This window comes from Kogia breviceps, chromosome 2 (assembly GCF_026419965.1).
Source record: "Kogia breviceps isolate mKogBre1 chromosome 2, mKogBre1 haplotype 1, whole genome shotgun sequence".
NCBI classification, from domain to species: Eukaryota; Metazoa; Chordata; class Mammalia; order Artiodactyla; family Physeteridae; genus Kogia; species Kogia breviceps.
In genome coordinates this window covers 131,981,660-132,004,400 of record NC_081311.1, presented here as the reverse complement: position 1 = coordinate 132,004,400, position 22,741 = coordinate 131,981,660, and the positions used below count along the sequence as shown (strand labels likewise).

General features: G+C 36.8%; 1 protein-coding gene and 1 pseudogene across 12 annotated transcripts in view; one reads left to right on the top strand and one right to left on the bottom strand.

The window, feature by feature from the left end:
* Positions 1-22,741, bottom strand: part of SLC4A10 (solute carrier family 4 member 10) — a 303,415-nt gene that overhangs the window by 47,601 nt on the left and 233,073 nt on the right. The gene's annotated exons all lie outside the window — the stretch shown is intronic.
* On the top strand, positions 16,988-17,657 carry LOC131751517 (ribulose-phosphate 3-epimerase-like; annotated as a pseudogene).

Genomic DNA, 22,741 nt, shown 5'->3' with positions numbered 1-22,741 from the left:
TAGAAGAGATTTTTGATTTAGGAAGACACATAGAGTGAAAGTTAAAGTATAGAAAAAAAAATTATATGCAAATGGTAACCAAAAGAGAGCAGGTGTCAGGGTGGGCCATAATCATATCAGACCAATAGACTTTAAGTCAAAAACTGTCAAAAGAGACAAGGAAGGACACTGTATAAGGCTAAAAGGGTCAATTAACCAGGAAGATATAACAATTAAAAAGATATACACAACAGCAGAGCACCCAAATATATGAATGAAACATTGACAGAAGTGAAGAGAAAGATAGATAGTAACACAATTATATTAGGATATTTCAATACCTCACTTTAAATAATGGATAGAATCCAGATAGAAGATGAATAAGGAAACAGAGGACTTGAACAACACTATAGACCAAATGAACCTAATAGCATATACAGAACATTTCACCCACCAGCAGCAGAATACACAGCGTTTTCAAACACACACAAAACATTCTCCACAAGAGATCACATGTTAGGTCACAAAACTAGTCTTAACTGATGTAAGAAGACTGAAATCCTACTAAGTGTACTTTCCAACCACAGTGCAATGAAACTAGAAATCAATAACAGAAGGAAAACTAAAAAATTCATAAATGCATGGAAATTAAGCAACATATCCTTGAACAACCAGTGGACCAAAGAAGATATCAAAAGAGAAATTAGAAAATATCTTAAGACAAATGAAAACAAAAACAACATACTAAAACTTATAGGATGCAGCAAAAGCAGTACTAAGAGGGAAGGTTATAGCAATAACTGCCTATATTAAAAAGATGAAAATTCTCAAATAAACAACTTAACTTTAAAGCACAAAGAACTAGAAAAAGAAAAATAAAGCCCAGAGTTAGAAGGAAGGGAATAATAATCATCAGAGCATAAATAAGTGAAATAGAGACTAGAAAAACAACAGTAGAGATCAATGAAACTGAGTTGGTTTTTTTAAAAAGCAACAAATTGACAAACTTTTAGCTAGACTAAGAAAAAATATTCAAAATTATAAATGAAAGAGGAGATGTTACAACTAATGCCACAGAAATTAAAAGGATTATAAGAAATTACTATGAGCAATTCCAAGCCAACAAATTGGATAGCCTGGAAGAAATGGATAAATTCCTAGAAACATGCAATTTATCAAGAATGAATCATGAAGAAATAGAAATTCTGAACAGACCTATAGCTAGTAAGGAGTTTGCATCAGTAATCAAAAACTTCCCAACAAAGAAAAGCCCATGACCAGATGGTTTCACTGGCGAATTCTACCACACATTTAAAGAACTGATGCCAATCCTTCTAAAACTCTTCCAAAAAATTGAAGAGGAGGGAACACTTCCAAACTCATTTTATGAAGCCAGAATTACCCTGATACCAAAACCAGAAAAAGACATCAAAAGAAAACTAAAAAACAATATTCTTAATGAATATAGATGCAAAAATCCTCAACAAAATAACAAACTAAATTCAACAATACATTAAAAGGATCATGCATCCTAACAAGTAGGATTTATCCATGGAACACAAGAATGGTTCAACAAACAAATATCAATCATTGTGATACACCACATTAATGGAACAAAAGATACAATCACATGATCAACTCAATAGATGCACAAAGCATTTGACAAATTCAACACCCTTTCATGATAAAAACACTCATCACACTAGGAATAGAAAGGAATTATCTCAACATAGTAAAAGTCATATATGACAAGCCCACAGCTAACATCAGAATCACTGGGGAAAAACCAGAAGCTTTTCCTCTAAGATAAAGGACAAGACAAGGATTCTCACTCCTGCCATTTCAATTCAAAATAGTACTGGAAGTCCTACTAGAGCAATTAGGTAAGGAAAAAAAGCATCCAAATTGGAAAGGAAGAAGTAAAATTAACTCTGCTTGTAGATGACATAATGTAATACAAAGAAAACTCTAAAAATTCCATACATTAAAAAACTGTTAGAAGTAATAAATGAATTTAACAAAGTTGCAGGATAAAAATCAATATTAAAAAATTCAGTTTCTATAAACTAGCAATGTGCAATCTAAAAAGGAAATTAAGGAAACAACCCCATTTACAATAGCATCAATAAGAATAAAATACTTAGAAATAAACTTAACCAAAGATGTGAAAGACTTTTACACTTAAAACTATAAAACATTGCTGAAAGAAATTAGAGGGCACAAATAAATGGAAAGATATAAATGTGTTCATGAATTGGAAGACTTAATATTGTTAAAAATACCCATATTACCTCAAGTGATCTACAAATTCAGTGCAATCGCTACCAAAATCCCAATGACATTTTTTATAGAAATAGAAAAAAGAATCCTAAAATTCATATGGGACCATGAAGGATCCTGAATAGTCAAAACAATCTTGAGAAAAAAAGAATGAAGTTGGAAGCCTCACACTTCCTAATTTCAAAACATATTACAAAGCTAGAGTAAGAAAAACAGTATGGTACTAGAACAAAGACAGATATATAGACCAATAGAACAGAATAGAGAGCCCAGAAATAAACCCTCACCTATGCAGTCAAAAGACCTTCAATAAGAATGGCAAAGCTACACATTGGGGAAATGTTGAAGCCTCTTCAACAAATGATGCTGGGACAATTGGATATCCACAAGCAAAAGAATAAAATTGAACCCTTATCTGACACCATACACAGAAATCAATTCAAAATAAATAAAAGACTTAAACATTAGACCTAAATCTATAAAATTTCCACAAGAAAACAGGGGGAAAGCTTTATTACATTGGTCTTAGCAGTAATTTCTTGGATATGACACTAAAACACAGGTAATAAATGCAAAAATAGACAGTGGGACTATATTAAACTAAAAAGCTTCTACATAGCCAAGGAAACAATAAGCAGAGTGAAAAGGCAACCTGTGGAATGGAAGGAAATACATGCAAACTATATCTGATAAGGCATTAATATCTAAAATATACAAGGAGTTGCTACAACTCAATAACATTAAAACAAATCACTCAATTTAAAAATGGACAAAGAAAAATAAAAAATATAAATAAAAAATAAAAATGGACAAAGGACCTAAATAGACATTTCTCCAAAGAAGATCTACAAATGGTCAACAAGTATATGAAAAGATTTTTGACGTCACTAATCATCAGGGAAATGCAAATTGAAACTACAATGAAGTATCATCTCACACCTGTTAGGATGACCATTATAAATGAAACAAAACAAAACAAGAGAAAATAAGAAGTGTTGGTGAGAATGTGGAGAAACTGGAACCCTTGTGCACAGTTGTTAGAAATGTAAAATGGTGCAGCCACTATGGAAAACACTCTATAGGGTCTTCCAAAAAATAAAAATAGAGCTACTACATGATCCAGCAATCCCATTTCTGAATCCAAAGAGAACCAGATCTTGAAGAGATATTGCATTCCCACATTCATTGCAGTATTGTTCACAATGAGCCAAGAAGTGGAAACAATCTAAATGTCCATCAACAGATGAATGAATTTTAAAAAGTATAATATATACATACAATGGAATATTATTCAGCCATTAAAAAAAGAAGGAAATTCTGTCATATGCTACTACATGGATGAACACTAAGGATATTGTGCAAAGTGGAATAGAAGGACAAATACTGCATGATTCCACTTATATGAGGTATCTAAAATAGTAAAACTTATAGAAACAGAAAGTAGAACTGTGGTTTCCAGGGATGGGAAGAGAGAAATGTGGAGTTGCTGTTCAATGGGTATAGAGTTTTAGTTATGCACTATGAAAAAGTTCTGGAGATCTGCTGTGCAACATCTGCTGTACTCTACACTTAAACTTTTAATAAAGAGTTAACAGGATAGAATTATTGAATTCTTGGGGAAGCTTGAGGACATTCAAGCACAGAAGCCCAGAGCAAAAGAAGGCAGTCAGCAATTCCAGGAAAAATAAAAGGCTTTACAAGAAAGACATGTTCCAAAGAGGAAGAAAATGGAAATATATAATGATTTTGAGCAGCTCATGAAATGTTGAAAAAGAAAATTCATTTTACCATGATGTTAAGAACACTGTTGGGTTTTTATTCTTCACTATATATATTTTTAGTTATTTTCTTAGTGGTTGCTTTACAGATTACCACATACATTCAGTTATTAGGCTCCATTAATTGCTCGCTGATTGCACTATTGTTTTTGACAGAAACCTGGGGCATAAAATGCTCTGGTGGTATGATGCAATTAAACTCTAGCTCCTTTGCAGTTGAGGTCATTGAGGTTCTTCTGGCCCCAAGAGGACTCTCCTTAGCTGTCTGTTTTCCTGGTTCTCTCTGGTATAGTAGCTGGCCTATTGTTTAGCCTGTGTCTCTCATAAAGATACCTACCTCCTCTTAATTGCTTTTCACCAAAACTTCCATTATTTTTTAAAATTTAGTTTAATTTTTATTTTATACAGTAGTATAGTTGATTTACAATGTTGTGTTAGTTTCAGGTGTACAGCAGAGTGATTTAGTTATACATATACATATATCCCTTCTTTTTCAGATTCTTTTCCCATATAGGTTATTACAGAATACTGGATTGAGTATAGTTCCCTGTGCTATACAATAGGTCCTTGTTGATTATTTTATATACAGAAGTGTGTATATGTTAATTCCAAGCTCCTAATTTATCCCTCCCCCCAACCTTTCCCTTTGGTAACCATAAGTTTGTTTTCTTTCTTTTCTTTCTTCTTTTTTTTAATGGAGTTTCCTAGTAAAGGAACTTTAGAACTTCAGGTGTGAGATAGGTCAGGGAGATTTTTTTAAATTAATTAATTAATTAATTTGTTGCATTGGGTCTTATTTGTGGCAGGTGGGCTCCTTAGTTGCAGCTTGCGGACTCCTTAGTTGCGGCTCACTGACTTCTTAGTTGCGGCACATGGGCTCCTTAGTTGTGGCTCACCAGCTCCTTAGTTGCTGCATGTGAACTCCTAGTTGTGGCATGCATGTCGGATCTAGTTCCTGGACCAGGGATCAAACCCAAGCCCCCCACACTGGGAGCACAGAGTCTTAACCACTGCGCCACCAGGTAAGTCCCCATAAGTATGTTTTTGAAGTCTGTGAGTCTACTTCTGTTTTGCAAATATGTTCATTGTACCATTTTTTTTCTTTTTTTTTGCGGTATGCGGGCCTCTCACTGTTGTGGCCTCTCCCGTTGAGGAGCACAGGCTCCGGACGCGCAGGCTCAGCGGCCATGGCTCATGGGCCCAGCTGCTCCGCGGTATGTGGGATCCTCCCAGACTGGGGCACGAACCCGTGTCCCCTGCATCGGCAGGCAGACTCTCAACCACTGCGCCACCAGGGAAGCCCTGTACCATTTTTTTTTAGATGCCACATATAAGTGCCATCTGCTCTTAAAACAATTTCCAGAGACTTTCTATTATTGCTTTCTAAAATGATTTTCACCAGTAAAGTTGTTTCACCAGCGAGAGGGTCCTTAGAGTTCCTTATGCTACCATTCTGGAAGAATGTTGTTTTCTGAATGCCATAGGAGTCATGATAATAGAGCCATAGAGAAGAAAATGTAACCTATGCACACTACTTGACTCTAGAGTGAGAAATATTTAAATAGCTATAACTATGTAAAGGTTTTTAAAATGTGGTTTTAAAAAAGTTTTTTAGAATCAATCTTTAGGCAAATTGTTTAACACTTAACTATGGTTAGAGAATAAAAGATATGTTAACAACCACTACAATAGAATCAGGGGTAGGGAGATAGAAGGAAGAACAGAGAATTGGAAGGAAAGGTAGAATTATTTATCTCTTCTTAAAGTATAAAAAATTAATAAATGGAAACCTCATGTAAATAGAGTTTGGAGACCAGATGGGGGAGCCACATGCCCCAAGACAATAGCAGAGCCCAGTAGGAAGAAGAAAGACTTCCTCTTCTTTCCTGGCAAGAGCTCATCCAGTGAGAAGCTGTCACAATTCAGCCAATGAAAAGCCATGGACTGTTGGTTACTATGGCCCTCCCAACTCCCTTTCACCCTCGAGGAGAGTTCTTCTCTCCATTTTTGCAGGGGGCTTGCATGTTGTTATGCTTGCTGATCCCAAATTGATATTCTTTGCAGATCCTGAATAACAACCCCCCTTGTTTTGTTTTGTTTTGCTAGAGAAATAACTGGCAGTCTATTTGTTTTAGGTCAACAATTTGATGGCCCTTATGAGGATCCGCAGAAAACCCCCAACAACTCTGAGGCTGGTGAGCAAACAGGTGTGGTACCAACATTGAGCCCTTGTTGCTCACTGCTTTTCTCATCAACCCTGGATTTTGAGGATTAGTCTTTCTCCTGGATCTGAGCTTCCATCCACTTTGCATTTTGAAGCTCTCCAGGTTTTATTTGGGATATATTTTAAGGTTTCTTCCTTTCTGGTTAAGGTCTTGTTCTGTATGCAAGTATTCATTTGGCACTTTGGTATGATTTTGAAATCAGACTGTTCCAGCTGGAACTGGCTAGCCTTCGGCCCATTCCTTTTGGAACAGGAGCTGTTCCTCCTGGAACTGGCTAGCCTTTGGCCCATTTCTTCAGGAACAGGGGATGTTTCATTGGAACTGTGCCGGTTCAGCCTTTGGCCCAATTCCATTTTGAATAGGGGCTGTTCTATTGGAACTGTGCTGAGCAGCTTTTGGCCTGGCTCCTCTGGGACCAGACTGTTCCCTTAGAACTGGCTGGTATTAGGCCTGCAGGTTATTTGGGCTGTTTAAGTTATTTCAGCTATTTGAGATGCTTGAAAATTATTCTCTTACTCTAGAGAAAACCTTCCAAGAAATGGGATCCCAGTTACCTAAATATTTTGAGGGTACCGCTCTTACAGGGACCCTGGCTAATTTTTGTTTGAAAACCACGATTCTTCCTTAGGCACATTTCTAACTAAATGGATTGACCCAATCAAAGGCAATTTACAGTAATCAATGGCCATTATGAGGAACTTTGGATATCCCCAAACTTAACTTTTCTTAAAGCTGAATTGGATAAACATAGCTCTAAAATTCCCAAAACTGAATGGAATCCATATTTCAATTGGTAATTTGAGGCTTCCAAATGTTATCAAGAGCCTAAAACTGCCTCTCTGCAAAATAGGACTTTAAGTTTTACTGAGGCAAACAAAGAAAGAAAGCTAAAATGGTTTCCTAAGCCTCATGCTCTTCTTCTTTGGCTTCTTTATCTCAGGGCTTGCCTCTGGTGCTATCTTCCTCCTTTCCTTCTATGCCATATACAGCTCCTCTATACCCTCAGTTCCCCCATACTAATTCTCTCACTGAAGTTCCCTTTTTCTCTGAAACTCCCCACTCCCTTTTCCTCTGAACTTGTCCCTTAAAATTAAGCCTTTTGAGGATCCAGAGGCTAAACCCTTAATTTCTTACACTCCCTGGATTAAAGGTGAACTGCCAGCCATAGTGAAAGATTTTCCCAGAGTAAATGAAGATTCTCACAGATTTGCTGAGGAATTTAATATAGTCAGTCAAATTTATCAACTGGGTTTCTCTGACATATCAGCTAGTTCATATACTTGTCAGTGAAGGCCAGGGTTCAGCATTGGATGAAAAATGCTAATTGGGAAAATCTTCAAAGATCTCTAGAATTACAACGAGAGACCCACCCACTAACTTATATGATCAGGCTCAGGAAATTGCTAGGTGTCTTCATAGGGCAATTCCTAGGGCTTTTCCAAAGCCTATTGATTGGAACAAAATTCAGACTTATACACTAAATTCCGATGAATCTGTTCATTACTATTACAATCAACTTCAGATTATTTTTAAAGAAAATTCTGGTCTTCCTTCAGATGTTGTTTCACCAAGGCAGCTTTTAACTCTAATTTTTTAGTGGGTTGAACCTGGATCAGCCCACTAAATAGGATGCAATGGGAAATTGTGTTCACTCTAGGTTTAGTTAATCTGGCAAACCAGCTCTCTCACACTCTAGAGGAGTCACCTAAAAGGGAGACCACTAAAATTCTTAATCTTCAACTCCTGTAAATTAAGCCCCCTAAATGAAACCAAAACCCTCCTAGTTTCTGCTATTATTACAAAGAGCCAGAACATTGGAAAGGAGATTGGTACAAATGTACCTTCAGCCCTCTAACCAATGTCCTCTCAATTCTCAATGACATGGCTCCAAAGAACTACAGGGGCTCTTTGCAATCTTCTTCTTAACTGGCTTAGAGAAACATTTCTCCAGATTGGGGATGAAATTCTTCCAGTCCCAACTGACAACAGAGCCACACTCTTGGTGCTCAGCCCCACTACAACAAAGTGGCCCCTGCCTCGGTGTACTAAAACAGTCCAAATAGTGGGGATCTCTAATGAACCTCAAGAGGTTCCTGTCTCTAAACCTATTCCCTTTTGTTTAGGTTCTTTGAGAGATACACACCCTTTTCTCCTTAGTTCTTCTACCTCTAAGCATTTGTTAGGCTGAGACTTCTTAGAGAAGTATCATGCCAGAATTTCTTTCTCCTGAAAGGAGTAAATAATTCTAGAACTTCACAGTAGTCATTAAAGCAGCCAACCAGGTGAATTAAATGACCCTTTGACATCTTTTATTTGCTCTGTCTCTGATGGCATTAGAGTTGAATTCAGGAAACACTGATCATTTTTCTCTGTTGAATCATCTACCACCCTCCTCACGGAGAAAACCTCCAGTTAATATTGGCAAAATTCATAGCACAACTTTCATCAAGATTCAAACACATCCTTCAAAACTCCTTCCTGGAATTAATCAATAGCCTATAAGTAAAGAAGTCCTTCAAGTTATAAAGCCCATAATAAAAGCTTACAAGGCTCAAGGCTGCATTATCCCTTGTATTAGGTCCGATGATACTCCATTTTGGGGGGATGGGGGTTGAGAGTTTATTCCTTAAGTAAGAACCAAGCTTTATTTATTCACAAAAGAAAAAAGAGTTGAGGCAAGGGGAAAGACAAGTTTTACACAAAATTACAACAATAACTCCCTTTGGTAAAAAGGGTGGAGGTTTGTCTAGGACCTCCAAGCAATAAACAATATTGCTATCCCCTGACAACCTGTCATATCTAACCCTCATATGATGTTAACATCCATTCCCATTGGAAATAAATTCTTTACTCTAATTGATTTATGCGGTGCATTCTTTGGTATTCCAGTTGAAGCTAGCCAATACCTTTTTGCCTTTACTTGGGAAGAAAAACAATTCACCTGGACAGTAATGCCTCAGGGTTTTACTGAGAGTCCTTTTTATTTCTCACAAATTCTGAAGGCTGATCTGGTTGACATAAAGTTCCCTGGGGGTTCTACTTTGTTGTAATATATGGATAACTTGCTTCTTTGCTCTCTGTCTCAAGCTTCCTCACAGGAAGATAGCATCCATTTGCTAAAGCTTTTAGCCTTAAAGGGACATTAGGTCGCCAAGGAAAATTGCAATTTTCCCAAGCCCAGGTTTGATATTTGGGGCATCTGATATCAGAACAAGAGTTACAACTAAATTTAGATAGGCTTCATGGTGTCCTAAGTTTCCTAAAACCCCAAACTAAGCACCAACTGCAAGGTTTTCTCTGGCTAGCTGGTTACTGCTGAAATTGGATTCCAATTTCTCTCTTATGGACAAACCTCTGTATTTTTTGATAAATAACAACCCTGACCCAATTTTATGGGAAGAATAAGACGATACAATATTCTAGTACTTAAAGGAGAGTTTGATAAACCCACCTGCCCTTGGGCATCCCCATTCTCAGATTCCCTTTTCCTTTGTATATATGAAAGGGAGGGGAATGACTTTAGGGTACTCATCTAAAAACGGGTCAATGGGACCACCATTGACCCCTTGGGTACTTTAGCTAGTAACTGGATCCTGTGGCAAGAGGACAACCCCCGTTGCCTTAGAGCCATTACTAACACCACTCTTTTGCTTAAGGTCACTGAGAAAAATGTTGTGGGAGCCCCTTTAACAATTTTTGTACCTCATGCAATAGAAGCCCTCCTGACTTCTCAATGCACTCAACATTTCTCAGTTGGCTACCTCATCTCCTATGAAGTCCTTCTGTTAACTCCTCCTCTTTTATGTTCCAAGAACCTTAACCCTGCTACTCTTTTCTCCTCTGTCATTGATGAAGTCTTTCACAACTGCTTAAAGCGGATCAATCACCTCCTGACTCCTCATGATGGTCTGCAGGAAATTCATTTTGGTAATGCTGACTTCTCATGGTTCACTGATGGTTCTTATTTTAAAGGTAAAAATGGCAAATGTTGTGCTGGCTTTGTTACTGCAACTGCCTTTGATAGTGTTGAGGGAGTACCTTTTCCTCTGGCTACTTTAGTCCAAAAGGCTGAATTATACACTCTTACATAGGCTTGTACTTTAACCAAGGGCAAAACTGCCAATATTTATACTTATAGTAGATATGCTTTCAGAGTAGCTCATGATTTTTTAATATTATGGAACAATATGACTTCCTTATTTCCAGTGAAAATAAAGCTTAAAATGGCCCCTATGTTCAGGAATTATTGGATGCATTACTTTTATCTGACACTTTAGATATTATCAATATTCTGGGTCATTCTAAACTTGACTCTCTGAAAGCTAAGGAAAATTACCTTGCTTACATTTTCACAAGGAATGCTGCCCTTAAAGGAACCAACAGCAGCCAACCCTTTTCATGGTCCAAAGGGGTATTTCTCCAAATGATAACTTAGAAAAACTGGCTAAAGAAGCCCAACAATTGACCTCAGAAAAGGAAAAACAAGATTAGAAATTCAAGAATTGTGGGTTTGATAAAAAGAGAAAGTTCTGGTTTGGACCAAATAACAACCTAGCCCTACTGGAGACTCTAAAATTCCCACTCCTCACCACTGTACATGCATTAAATCTTTGGTCTACTGACAAAATGATAGCCTTCACGAATCAATATTGGTAGGGAAACACTAACAAAGCCACAAAAAGTGCCTACTTTACTTGTCCTGTTTGTCTGAAATACAACCCAGGGAAGCCTGCTTTTACTGCTCCTGGACATTTTAAACTGCCTAATGGACCATTTGAGGTCTGGCAAATGGCGTCACACAATTTCCTCTGTCTCAAGTATATAAGTATGTTTTAGTTATAGTCTGCATGCTTTCACACTGGACTGAAGCTTTCCCTTGCAGACGAGCTACTGCCTCTCCGTGACTAAAGTTCTTTTGGAAAAGATTATCCCCAGTAAGAGAACTCTTGAACTTCATAGTCATCCCATTTCACCAGTCAGGTACTTCAACAAGTCTGTGCTGTTTGGCTGGTTTTACAACACTTTCACTGTGCTTATCACCCTCAATCCTCTGGTTTAGTTGAATGCATGAATGGCATTATTAAGACTCAATTGGCAAAACTTGTAGAATCCCTCCAAATACCTTGGCCAAAAGCATTGCTGTTGGTCTTTTTAAATCTCAGATCCACCTCTTTTGGAATTCATAAACTCTCACTCTTTGAGATAATCACTGGATGCCCAATACATGTGGCTCCTAACTCTTTTGACCTACAGCTGATAAAAGGAGAGATATTCCAATACTGCAAAGGCCTAATTACTTCTATTAAAAATAAAAAAATATTTTAGTAGAGCAATCTTTTCATAGTGCACTCTCAACAGACAAAGACCTTGAGCACCACACCTTGCAATCTGAAGATTTTTGTCTATTGGAAAAGACACATCCAGAAGGACTCTCTTCAAACTTGCTGGAAAGGTTGAACACCTATCAGGTGTTGCTAACTGACCCTTGTGCCACCAAACTCCAGGGAATAGACTCGAGTTCACGTGACACACCTAATGAAAGCACCAAATCCTAATTGGACTTGCACATTATCTGTTGACCTCAAAGTAAAGATTTCCCAGAATTGAAGCAGATGACATCTGATAAGACAGCTTTTCCAAGATGTCTAAACCAGACCTATTGGATGTCTGTCACCAAACCTTTGATGATGACATATGCTTCAGATGATCTCCAGTGTGTGTGATCTTGATAACATGGACTTTAGATAAAAAGTGTCTGAGAGTTATTCCTCCTACATCTCCTTGTTACTCAAATGTGACCTCAGTAGGTTTCAAATTCATGCACTTTCCTTCCAACGTGGGACACTATACTCAGGTAAGGTCCTTCCTTGAAAGGAGGACCAAAAGTCTTCCAAAAAGCCACTGAAACCAGAAAACCTGACTCTTGACCAGCAGTGCTTTCAGAGAAAGATCTTGATCAAAAGGGGAAAATGTAAAAAATTGATAAACAGAAACTTCAACTAAATAGAGTCAGGAGGGGAAGCTCTCATGCCCTATGACAATAGCAGAGCCCGATAGGGAGAAGAAAGACTTCTTCTCCTTTCCTGGCAAGAACTCTTCCAATGAGATTGTCACAACTCAGCCAATAGAAAATGATGGACTATTTGGTTACTATGGCCCTCCCAATTTCCTTTTCCCCTCTTTAAAAGAGTTCTCTCATTTTTGCAGGGGGCTTGCACGTGGCTTGCCATGGTTGCAGATCCCAAATTGCAATTCTTTACTGACCCTGAATAAACCCAGTTTTGCTAGATAAATAACTGGCAGTCTATTTGTTTTAGGTCAACGCAAAGTAGAAAGTAAAGAGAATTATCTACAACTCGTGGAACAAGAAATAGAGGTTTATATACGTTACTTGTGGTTATTTGTTTATTTATGTACAAAGGTTACGAGAATGATGAAACTTAGGATATGATATAATTATTTTGGAAGGAGAGATAGAGCAAGAAGAAAGGTTTGAGGTGGGAGCAGAAAGTGAGTTAAATCCATACTCATAAGAACAAAAGTAAATCAGTCACATTTAATATTGGTAAACCAAGAAATAGTAATATAAGCATATTATTTAGAGATATTTAGGTACCACCAAAAATAAACACAAATCTAGGATAAAAGCACTTTCAGTGAGCTGGTGCTTTAATTATAATCTTTCTTTACTATTTGCATTTTTCAGGATGTTTATGGGTTATTTTGATAACAATAAAATGTATTTGAAAAAATAATTGGTTCCCCTTGTGGCAGCTCTAAATTTACTTTCTTATTTCAATGTGTAAAAATTATCTTGAAGTCCCTCCTGTATCTAGTTTTGTCTTTATTTTTCTCTCTTTAAAAAATTCAAAAGTTTGCAATCATGGGGAAATCATTCCAGTATTTCTCTGAAACATATCATACCCTGCTTGATTAGAATTATATGCTCAAGTTATTTGGATTGTTTTCAACTTATGTCATCATCTAATGTTCAAAAAGTGATCATCTTTAGTAGTATCTGTCCCTGGTAGCTTTTAAAACAGGTTATTCCTCAATGCCATTTTCACTGTAATTCAAAGCTTACTGCTTCTGTGATAAAGAAACATGTTAAACTTGCTTTTTGGTCATTAACTTAATGTACCCATCTTGTCTAGATTCTGAGATAAACAATGCTTAGTCATTATCATTTCTTTTGGCACCTTGAAAAATTATGTTTCAAGATTTTATGTGTAAGAATCGCTATAATAATGTCAGAGTTAGCACTTATTTGCAGACATAATTTTTTCCACTTCAGTTTGTAAAAACTGCCTCATTTCTTTTTCCATGTAGAATAAGCATTGTAGAAATACTAAAAACATGAATTGCTAAAAATTATGATACAAATTTAATTACTTGTGGATATTGAATACAGGATACTTTTGTGGTGGTCTATGTATCAGATAATTTGTGTATCACTTCAAATCTTATCAGCCATACCTCTTCTTCTAGCCTCTGCTGCAGTGATCAGTTCTTCAGAGACTTCAACTGTTCACTTTCAGGTGCAACCCCTTGAAGTCTTTCTTCAGGCTGCATCATGTATCTTTCTTCCTGCTCTTATACTGCTGCCATCCTTAACAATGGGTGATAGAGGTTGCTGGATATATGCTTCCCCTTTTCATCCCCAGGGCAAACATTTGTGAGTTGCATTTCATAAGCCTTCTTAGAGATCCTATCAAATCAAGCATCAGTCACCTATACTTTTGACCAACTAGGTAACACAGTTTCTTACTGGCTTTATCTCCTTCCCTATATCACTGTATTAGTCTACTCAGGTTGCCACAATAAAATGCCATAGACTGGGTGGTTTAAACAATATAAATTTATTTTCTCACAGATCTGGAGGCTGCAAGTCCCAGACCAGGGTGCCAGCATGGTTGAGTTCTGCTGAAGACCCACTTTTGGCTTGCAGATGGCCACCTTCTCCCCGTGTCCTTACATGGCAGAGAGAGATGAGAGAGCTCCTCCCCTCCTTGCAAGGACACAATTGATCATATATGGGCCCTACTCTTATGACCTCATTTAACCTTGATTACCTCCTGAGACACTATCTCCAAATACAGTCACAATGGAAGTTAGGGCTTTAAAATATGAATTTCGAAGGGACACAATTCAGTCCATAGCAATCACTCTCTCACTGTTCTTTACTCCTGCTCCTTAAGATCAATTAACCTTCAAGGAAGCCTCTGACTTAGGCTGTGCTTTCAGGGGAACCGAGGATACAGTATGTTTTGTTCTATATGTGTGATAACAGAAAAAAGGATTCACTGAAAGCTTAGTCATAAGGCATTATTCACGATGCTTATTTAATTCAATAAAAAGTTAATGAGTGTCACGCAAGACACCATGCTAAGTGTAGTATTAAGTAAGAGACATGATCCTAGTGGCTTTCTTAAAATGCAGAAGAGAAATACTACACAGGCAATTACATAATTATATAAATAAAATACATTTGTGAAATGTACCATAAAGAAGTCTAGGTCACTAATGTAAATAAAAGGGGAGCCACACCTTGAGTCTGGGTGCCTAAAGAAAACTTTAAGAAAACAAGGTTTAAGCTGAGATCTAAAAGATGAACAAAATTTAGTAAGAAATGGTGTGGGCACGGTGGTGCGGGTGGTGGACCAGAGGGAGCAAAAAGCAGGTAGAAAGGCCTGAGTCAGGGAGACATGCACAGGAAGGTTAGCATAGCTGAAACAGAAGGGGAGTGGGGGAAAAGATGGGGGTGGGACTGTGAGATAGGCATGGCCCAGACTGTGCAGACTGAGCACTGAGGGTCCTAGTAAGTATTTTGAATGTTAAAATGAGAACCCTGGGCTTCCCTGGTGGCACAGTGGTTGAGAATCTGCCTGTCAACGCAGGGGACACAGGTTTGAGCCCTGGTCCGGGAGGATCCCACATGCCGCAGAGCAGCTGGGCCTGTGAGCCACAGCTGCTGAGCCTGCGCGTCGGAGCCTGTGCTCCGCAACGGGCGAGGCCGTGACGGTGAGAGGCCCATGCAACGCAATGAAGAGTGGCCCCCACTCGCCGCAACTGGAGAAGGCCCTCGCACAGAAATGAAGATCCAACACAGCCAAAAATAAGTAAATAAATAAATTTAAAATGAGAATCCTAGGAAGCCTCTGAAGGATTTTTTGAAAGATTTTTTTTATCCCATTGTTGTTTTGGTTTTTGTAATTAATGTTGGTTATACAGCCCTCGTTTACAGTTCATTTCATTAATTGAAAATATCAGATCTAGGCATATCTAGATCAATTGTAGCTCCAGGTTCAAGGAATGACATTAAAGTAAAGTACTCAGGTCACTGAGAGGTCTTGCAAGAAGAGTTAGTGGACACAGTAGAGAATTGTGGTAGGAAAGGTCCTCGATCTGTCATTCACCAAGGGAAGTGTAGGTGGCAGATCAGGTGAGTTACCACAGATGACTAATCTACGTTATCATGCATGTCACTCCAAGACATGATTTCTGAGTTTCAGGTTGGGATCCAAGGACAAATTCTAATATGAATAACCTTTCCACACTTAACAAAGATACCCAGACACTTGTCTAGGGACAAAAAATTAACAATAGAGCTCCAGGCAGCATGTCTATAGTCTGAAGTAAGATGACTATTTGTTAAAAAAAAAAAAAGTAAGACTTAAAGTATCCACACTGATCTTGAATCCTCCTCTAAATGGAGGCTTAGAGATTACATCTACAGTAGCCTCCAAAATCTATACATTGTGTCTATAATATCTTGTCCCAAATCTCTGGCTCCAATTTTACAGTTGTGCCAGGATTAGATGAAAAACTATTAGGTGAAAGAGCAAGGCTTGCATGCCTACAAGTGTCTTGCTACTGTTCTGCTCATATATATATGAACTTGCCAATGTCTTTCTGTAAGGCAGTTCACTAGTAAGGGGCAGTGTATTCCCATGATGGGAAATTCCTCCAGATGAATCTTTCTGTTACTTTACCTCAAAAAAAAAAAAAAAAAAAAAAAAAAGGCCTAACACCATAGGAGCTTGAAGGGAAGACATTTGGGAAAATATTTTATATTCTGAAAATTTGGTAAATGTATTGATGACAAAAGGAAACTGAAATGCAAAACAAAGAAAATATGCCAAATTTCTTACAGGAGTAATATAATAAGAGAAAACTATCATTATGGCAGATGTATACATTAAGCATACATCTAACATAAATATAAATATGCATATATATAACAGAACATTATTTAAAAGGAAGAATTTTATTTGAAATAACAGAATTTTATTTGAAAGAAAGTTGGGAACAAAAACATTTATTAGCCATTTGATCCCATTTATATTACTAACAAAGGGCGCATCAATGGATATTTGAAGTTATTTATCTGCATATTTTAGCAAAATCACTAAATTAGTCAGCTCTTCTGTTAACTTACTCCACTCAAGCAACAAAAATCAAGCAAACTGCTATTTCTGACTCATCTGAATAATAGGCAAGTAAACTTAAGACCTAACTTATTGTAAAATAAATTCTTTAAAGCTATAACTCATGCCTTTACTTTGATTTACACTTGGGAAAATTAATAATTATTTCAAATGAAAATTTAGTCACTGCTCAAAGATTAAAGTACCAGCACATTTTTTTAAAGAAGAAGAAGAAATCAGCATAAACCCTTCATCTTGCTGGAGGACTCGTGTAACTTGGCTCTTGGAAACCAGTACCATGGTGTCCAGCTGTAAGATTGGCCCATCCATCTTCAACAGCAACCTGGCCAATTCAGGGGCTGAGTAATTCTAGACACTTGTCTCTGGGGTCAATTATCTACACCTAGATACAACAGATGGGTATTTTGTTCACAGCGTCACTTTTGGTCACCCTATGGTAGAGTCTCCAAAAGCAGCTATGACAGGATCCTTTCTTTGAAATGCACAGGATGGTTTCTAGGCTGGAACAGTTGGTAAAGCCAATGGCTGCAGTAGGAGTCAATCCATATATATGAGAACCCAGGGGCCTTAATTAAAGACATTTGGGAGAATGAGACAAAGGTTGGACTTGCCATCAAACTAGGAATGACAGTTGAGTATTTGGCACCATGAGCTAATCAGATAGATATGGCCTTGGTTACACCAGTTGAACCTGGGTTTGGAGGGAAGAAATTTATGCAAGATATGATGCCAAAGTTTCATCGGTCAAGGGTCCAATTTCTATCTTTTGGCAGAGAGGTTAATGGTGAAGTGTAGATCATGACACTTTCCATAACTGTGCAAACACAGTGGCTAACATGATTGTGTCTGGCAGTGCTATTATAAGGAATGAAGACCCCAGATCTGCGACCAACCTGTTAAGATATATTTGCTCAGAAGCTACTCAGAAACAATCTCTTCATTGGTGAAATTTCAAGGAGCCCAATGTTTCTATTCATGAAATTTCCCTTTTATTGGAAAACAAGAATGTTGACTACCAAATCATATTGCATGAAGTGGTGCTGCTTTCCTGAGCAATTATTCATTCCCATGACTAAAACCTATTGTGCAAAATGTTCTAAGAGGTTAGAAACTGGGGTGCATACCTACATTTTTAATGATGGCATTTAAAGATTAGGGTACTGAAAATACCCTGTTTATTATTGGGAGATTTGATTTTTATAGAGTAAAAATATAGCTGTCTTAAGATTATAAACAGAAATGTATCTTAATGCCTAAAGAAGGTGTATTAGCTATTATGAAGAAAATTATTTTTCTGCATTTCTGAAAAGAATTTTCTGCTGTTTCCCATCTGTTATCCAAAAGCAAATGAAGCCCTTATGTTTTTCCTGTTTCCTCATTTGTGATTTGATAATATGAGCAGAATAAAACTAATGAAAAATATAAGCTTGAATCTGGTTGGGATGGCATACCATATTCCTTTTGCATCTAAAACATCTATGTTTTCCCTTTTTACTTTAAAGTCAAATACATAAAAACTATTTTCAAAATGTCTGAAGCCCAGGGGTTTTCAGGTGGTCTGCTCTAAAATATAGGCATTGATTTTATCAGGATGTTTTCTTTGCCAGCTTTGCTTAAGGGGTAGATTATTCAGTGATTTTTCCTCCTTTCTTAATGCCACCTACCATTCTTAAGGACATTAAATAATGCTGTTGCTTTAGTTCTGAGTACAAGGAAAAGTAAAGTCTCTATTTGGAAGTAATATTGAGCCGAATCTTGACTCTGCCCCTTTAGGCCTATTTGACCTCTGAAAAATCACACAACCTCTTTGAGCTTCTATTAACTCATTATACATCAAATGTAATTATAACAATTGTGCAGGATCATGTTGAGCCTTAAAAGAGGCACCATCACATATGCAAAGTTTCCAGTACTATTCCTAGAATTTAGTAGATGCTCAATACAGTATATAGGTTTATGTTATGAGTTATAAAGTACTTTGATATAATTGCATTAAACTTACAAATCATTCTTATGACTGCTAGGACAGGTATTTTTGTCCCCATTTAAAAATAAGAAAGTAAAGCTCAGCAGCAGGCTGGTACCATGGAAAGTCTCTAGTAGGCATAGGATTTTTGGTCTGTACTCTTTTAAAAATGCAGCCCATAGGGAACACACCCTAACAAAATAAAGACTATGTGACAAGCCCACAGCTAACATCATATTCAATGATGAAAAGTTAAAAGCATTTCCTCTAAGATCAGGATAAAACAAGAATGCCCACTCCTTGAAGTAAGTCAGAAAGAGAAAAACAAATATCATATATTAACACATATATGTGGAATCTGAAAAAAATGGTATAGACGATCTTATTTACAAAGCAGAAATAGAGACATAGACGTATATCAAATGTATAGGATACCACGGAGGAAGGGAGGGGATGGGATGAATTGGGAGATTGGGATTGGCATATATAGACTATTGATACTATGTAAACTATAAAATAGATAACTAATGAGAACCTACTGTATAGCACAGGGAACTCTGCTCAATGCTCTGTGGTGACCTAAATGGGAGGAAATCCAAAAAGAGGGGATATACATATACGCATAGCTGATTCACTTTGCTGTGCAGTTGAAACTAACACAACTTTGTAAAGCAACATTTATACTTCAATAAAATTTTTTTTAAAAGATTGCCCACTCTTGCCACTTTCATTCAACATAGTATTAGAAGTCCTAGCCGAGCAACCAGACAGGAAAAAAAATAAAAGGAATCCACATTGGAAAGGAACAAATTAAACTGTAACTGTTTGCAGATGACATGATACTATACACAGAACATTCTAAAGACACCACGAAGAAACTACTAGAACTCATCAATGAATTTAGAAAGTTGCAGGATACAAAATTAATATACAGAAATCTGTTGCATTTCTATAAGCTAACAATGAGAACTATCAGAAAGAGAAACTAAGAAAGTAATCTCATTTACAGTTGCATCAAAAAATAAAATATCTGGGAATAAATCAAACTGAGGAGGTAAAATACCTATGCTCAGAAAACTATAAGACACTGAATAAAGAAATTGAAGACAACATAAAAAAGATGAAAATATGTAGCAGGTTTAGGGACTGGCAAAAGTAATACTGTTAAAATGACCATACTACCCAAGGCAATCTACAGATTTACTGCAATCATTATCAAAATACCAATGGAATTTCCCACAGAACAACAACAAATAATTATAAAATTTTTTTGGAAACCCAAAAGACCCTGAATAGCTAAAACAGTCTTAAGAAAGAACAACAAAACTAGAGTTATCATGCTTCCTGCTTTCAAACTATACTACAACACTACAATAATCAAAATGGTATAGTACTGGCATAAAAACAGAAACATAGACCAATGGAACAGAGTAGAGAGCCCAGAAATTAACCCACATTTATATTAATCTATTACAAAGGAGGAAAGAATGTGCAATGGGGAAAAGATAGCCTCTTCAATAATGGTATTGGGAAAACTGGACAGCTACATACAAAGGAATCAAACTGAGCTGGTTTCTGACACCATATAAAAAATAAACTCAAAATGGATTAAAGACTTATATGTAACACCTGAAACCATAAAAATTCTAGATGAAAACTTAGGTATTACACTCTTAGATATTGGTCTTAGCAAATTTTTTGGATCTGTCTCAGGCAAGGGAAACAAAAACAAAAATAAACAAATGGGACTACATCAAACTAAAAAAACTTTTGCACAGCAAAGGAACTATCAACAAAATGAAAAGGCCACCTACTGAATGGGAAAGGATATGTGCAAATTATATATCCAATAAGGGGTTAATATCCAAAATATACAAGGAAGTCGTACAACTCAACATCAAATAAACAAACAACCCAACTAAAAAATAGGCAGAGCACGTGAATAGATATTTTTTCAAAGAAGATGTACAGATGGCCAGCAGGCACATGAAAAGATGCTCAACATCACCAGAGTAATGCAAACTAAAACCACAGTGAAATATCACCTCACATCTGTCAGAACGGCTATTATCAAAAACACAACAAATAACAAGCATTGGTGAGAATGTGGAGAAAAGGAAATCCATATGCTCTATTGACAGGAATGTAAATACAGCCACTATGGAAAACAATATAGAGATTCCTCAAAAAGAAATAGAACTACTTCTGTAAGCAAAGGCGGTGCCTGGATTTGGCACATGAGCCATAGTTTGTTAACTCTGCTCTAGACTTTTAAAGATATAAGGAATTTGAGAACCTATCTGATGGGGTTTTCTTAAAAGGGATTTAAGATTTGGAATTTGAGAATTTTGGAGGCAGTTATTTCTGGGTTACTAGACCAGCTTTGTAACATTTCCTAATTGTCTTATCTTGGGCAAATTATTTAAGATGTCTGTGCTTTGATATTCTCATCTCTAATTGAAGGTAATCGTATATAATTTATGGAGGTGTTGGGAGAATTAGAAAAGACACTTAAAGTACTCAGGACAGTGTCGGGCACACAGGAAGCACCTGGAAGATGTTAGCTGTGACAATCACCAATCCATTTTACAGAGGAGGGAGTGGAAGTCTAGATCCAGTTAAGGACTTGCCTAAGGTTACAGTAATAGTGGCAGAAGCAGCCGTGCTTGTGCAAGTCGCAAACCTTTTGAGCCTCTGTCACTTGAGCTGCAAAATGAGGGGGTTGGACAACATCTTCTCTTGGGACTTTCTAGTTCCACTGCCATCATTCTACTAACTGGCACCCTAGGGCTTAAAGAACTAATTTACCTCGGTAAGTACATTCCTTACAGTCTGGAAATGACTTCATATACAGCATCAGTAAACTGGCAGAAAAACCAGGCATTGGAGAGGGAGACTCTGATTTAGCATTAATAAACATACATATATTTATATATAATGTATAATTATGAATATTATATAATATATATTATATATCTTTTTTTAGTCACATACCTTAAATATCAAGGAAGGGAGCCAAGTCCTTGGCAATTAGTATGATGAATAATTGCACTGAATACATTTCAAGTCATTCTTGGATGTGTCTCAGGGACTTTTATGCTACACATTCTCATAACAAGTCAAGTATTTATGCATGTTCAGATTATTTTGACAAAATGATTAAAGTAATGAGATGGAAAAAGAAATAGAACTACAATGTGCTCCAGCAATTCTACTTCTGGGTATGTATTCAAAGAAAATGAAAACACTAATTTTAAAAAAATGCACCCCCGTATTCATTGCAGCATTATTTACAATAGCCAAGATATGGAAGCAACCTAAGTGGCAATTAATAGGTGAATAGATATGGAAGCAACCTAAGTGGTGATTAATAGCTGAATGGATAATGTGTGTATATACACATATATATATATACAAATATATGGAATATTAACCATACAAAACAATGAAATCTTGCCATTTGTGACAAAATGAATGGACCCAGAGGGTATTATGCTAAGTGGAATAGGTTAGACAGAGAAAGACAAATACTGCATGATTTCATTTATATGTGGAATCTAAAAGATAAAACAAATGAACAAACATAACAAAACAGAAACAGAGTCATAGATACAGAGAACACACAGGTTGTTGCCAAGAGGGGAGAGGACTGAGTGGAGGAGAGAAATAGGTGAGGGAGATTAAGAGGTACAAACATTCAGTTACAAAATAAATGAGTCACAGGTATGAAATGTACAGTGTGGGGAATATAGTCAATAATTATGTAATATCTTTGTATGAGGACAGATGTTAACTAGATTATCATGGTGATAATTTTGAAATGTATAGAAATATTGAATCACTATGTTTTGTACCAGGAACTAATATAGCATTGTAGGTCAATTATACTTCAAAACAAACAAACAAACTCATGAAAAAGAGATCAGATTTGTGGTTACCAGAGGCAGGGGGTGGGGATGATGAAGGCAGTCAAAAGGTACAAAATTCCAGCTGTAAGATAAATAAGTGCCACAGATTTAATGTACAACATGATAAATATAATTAACACTGTTGTATATCATATAT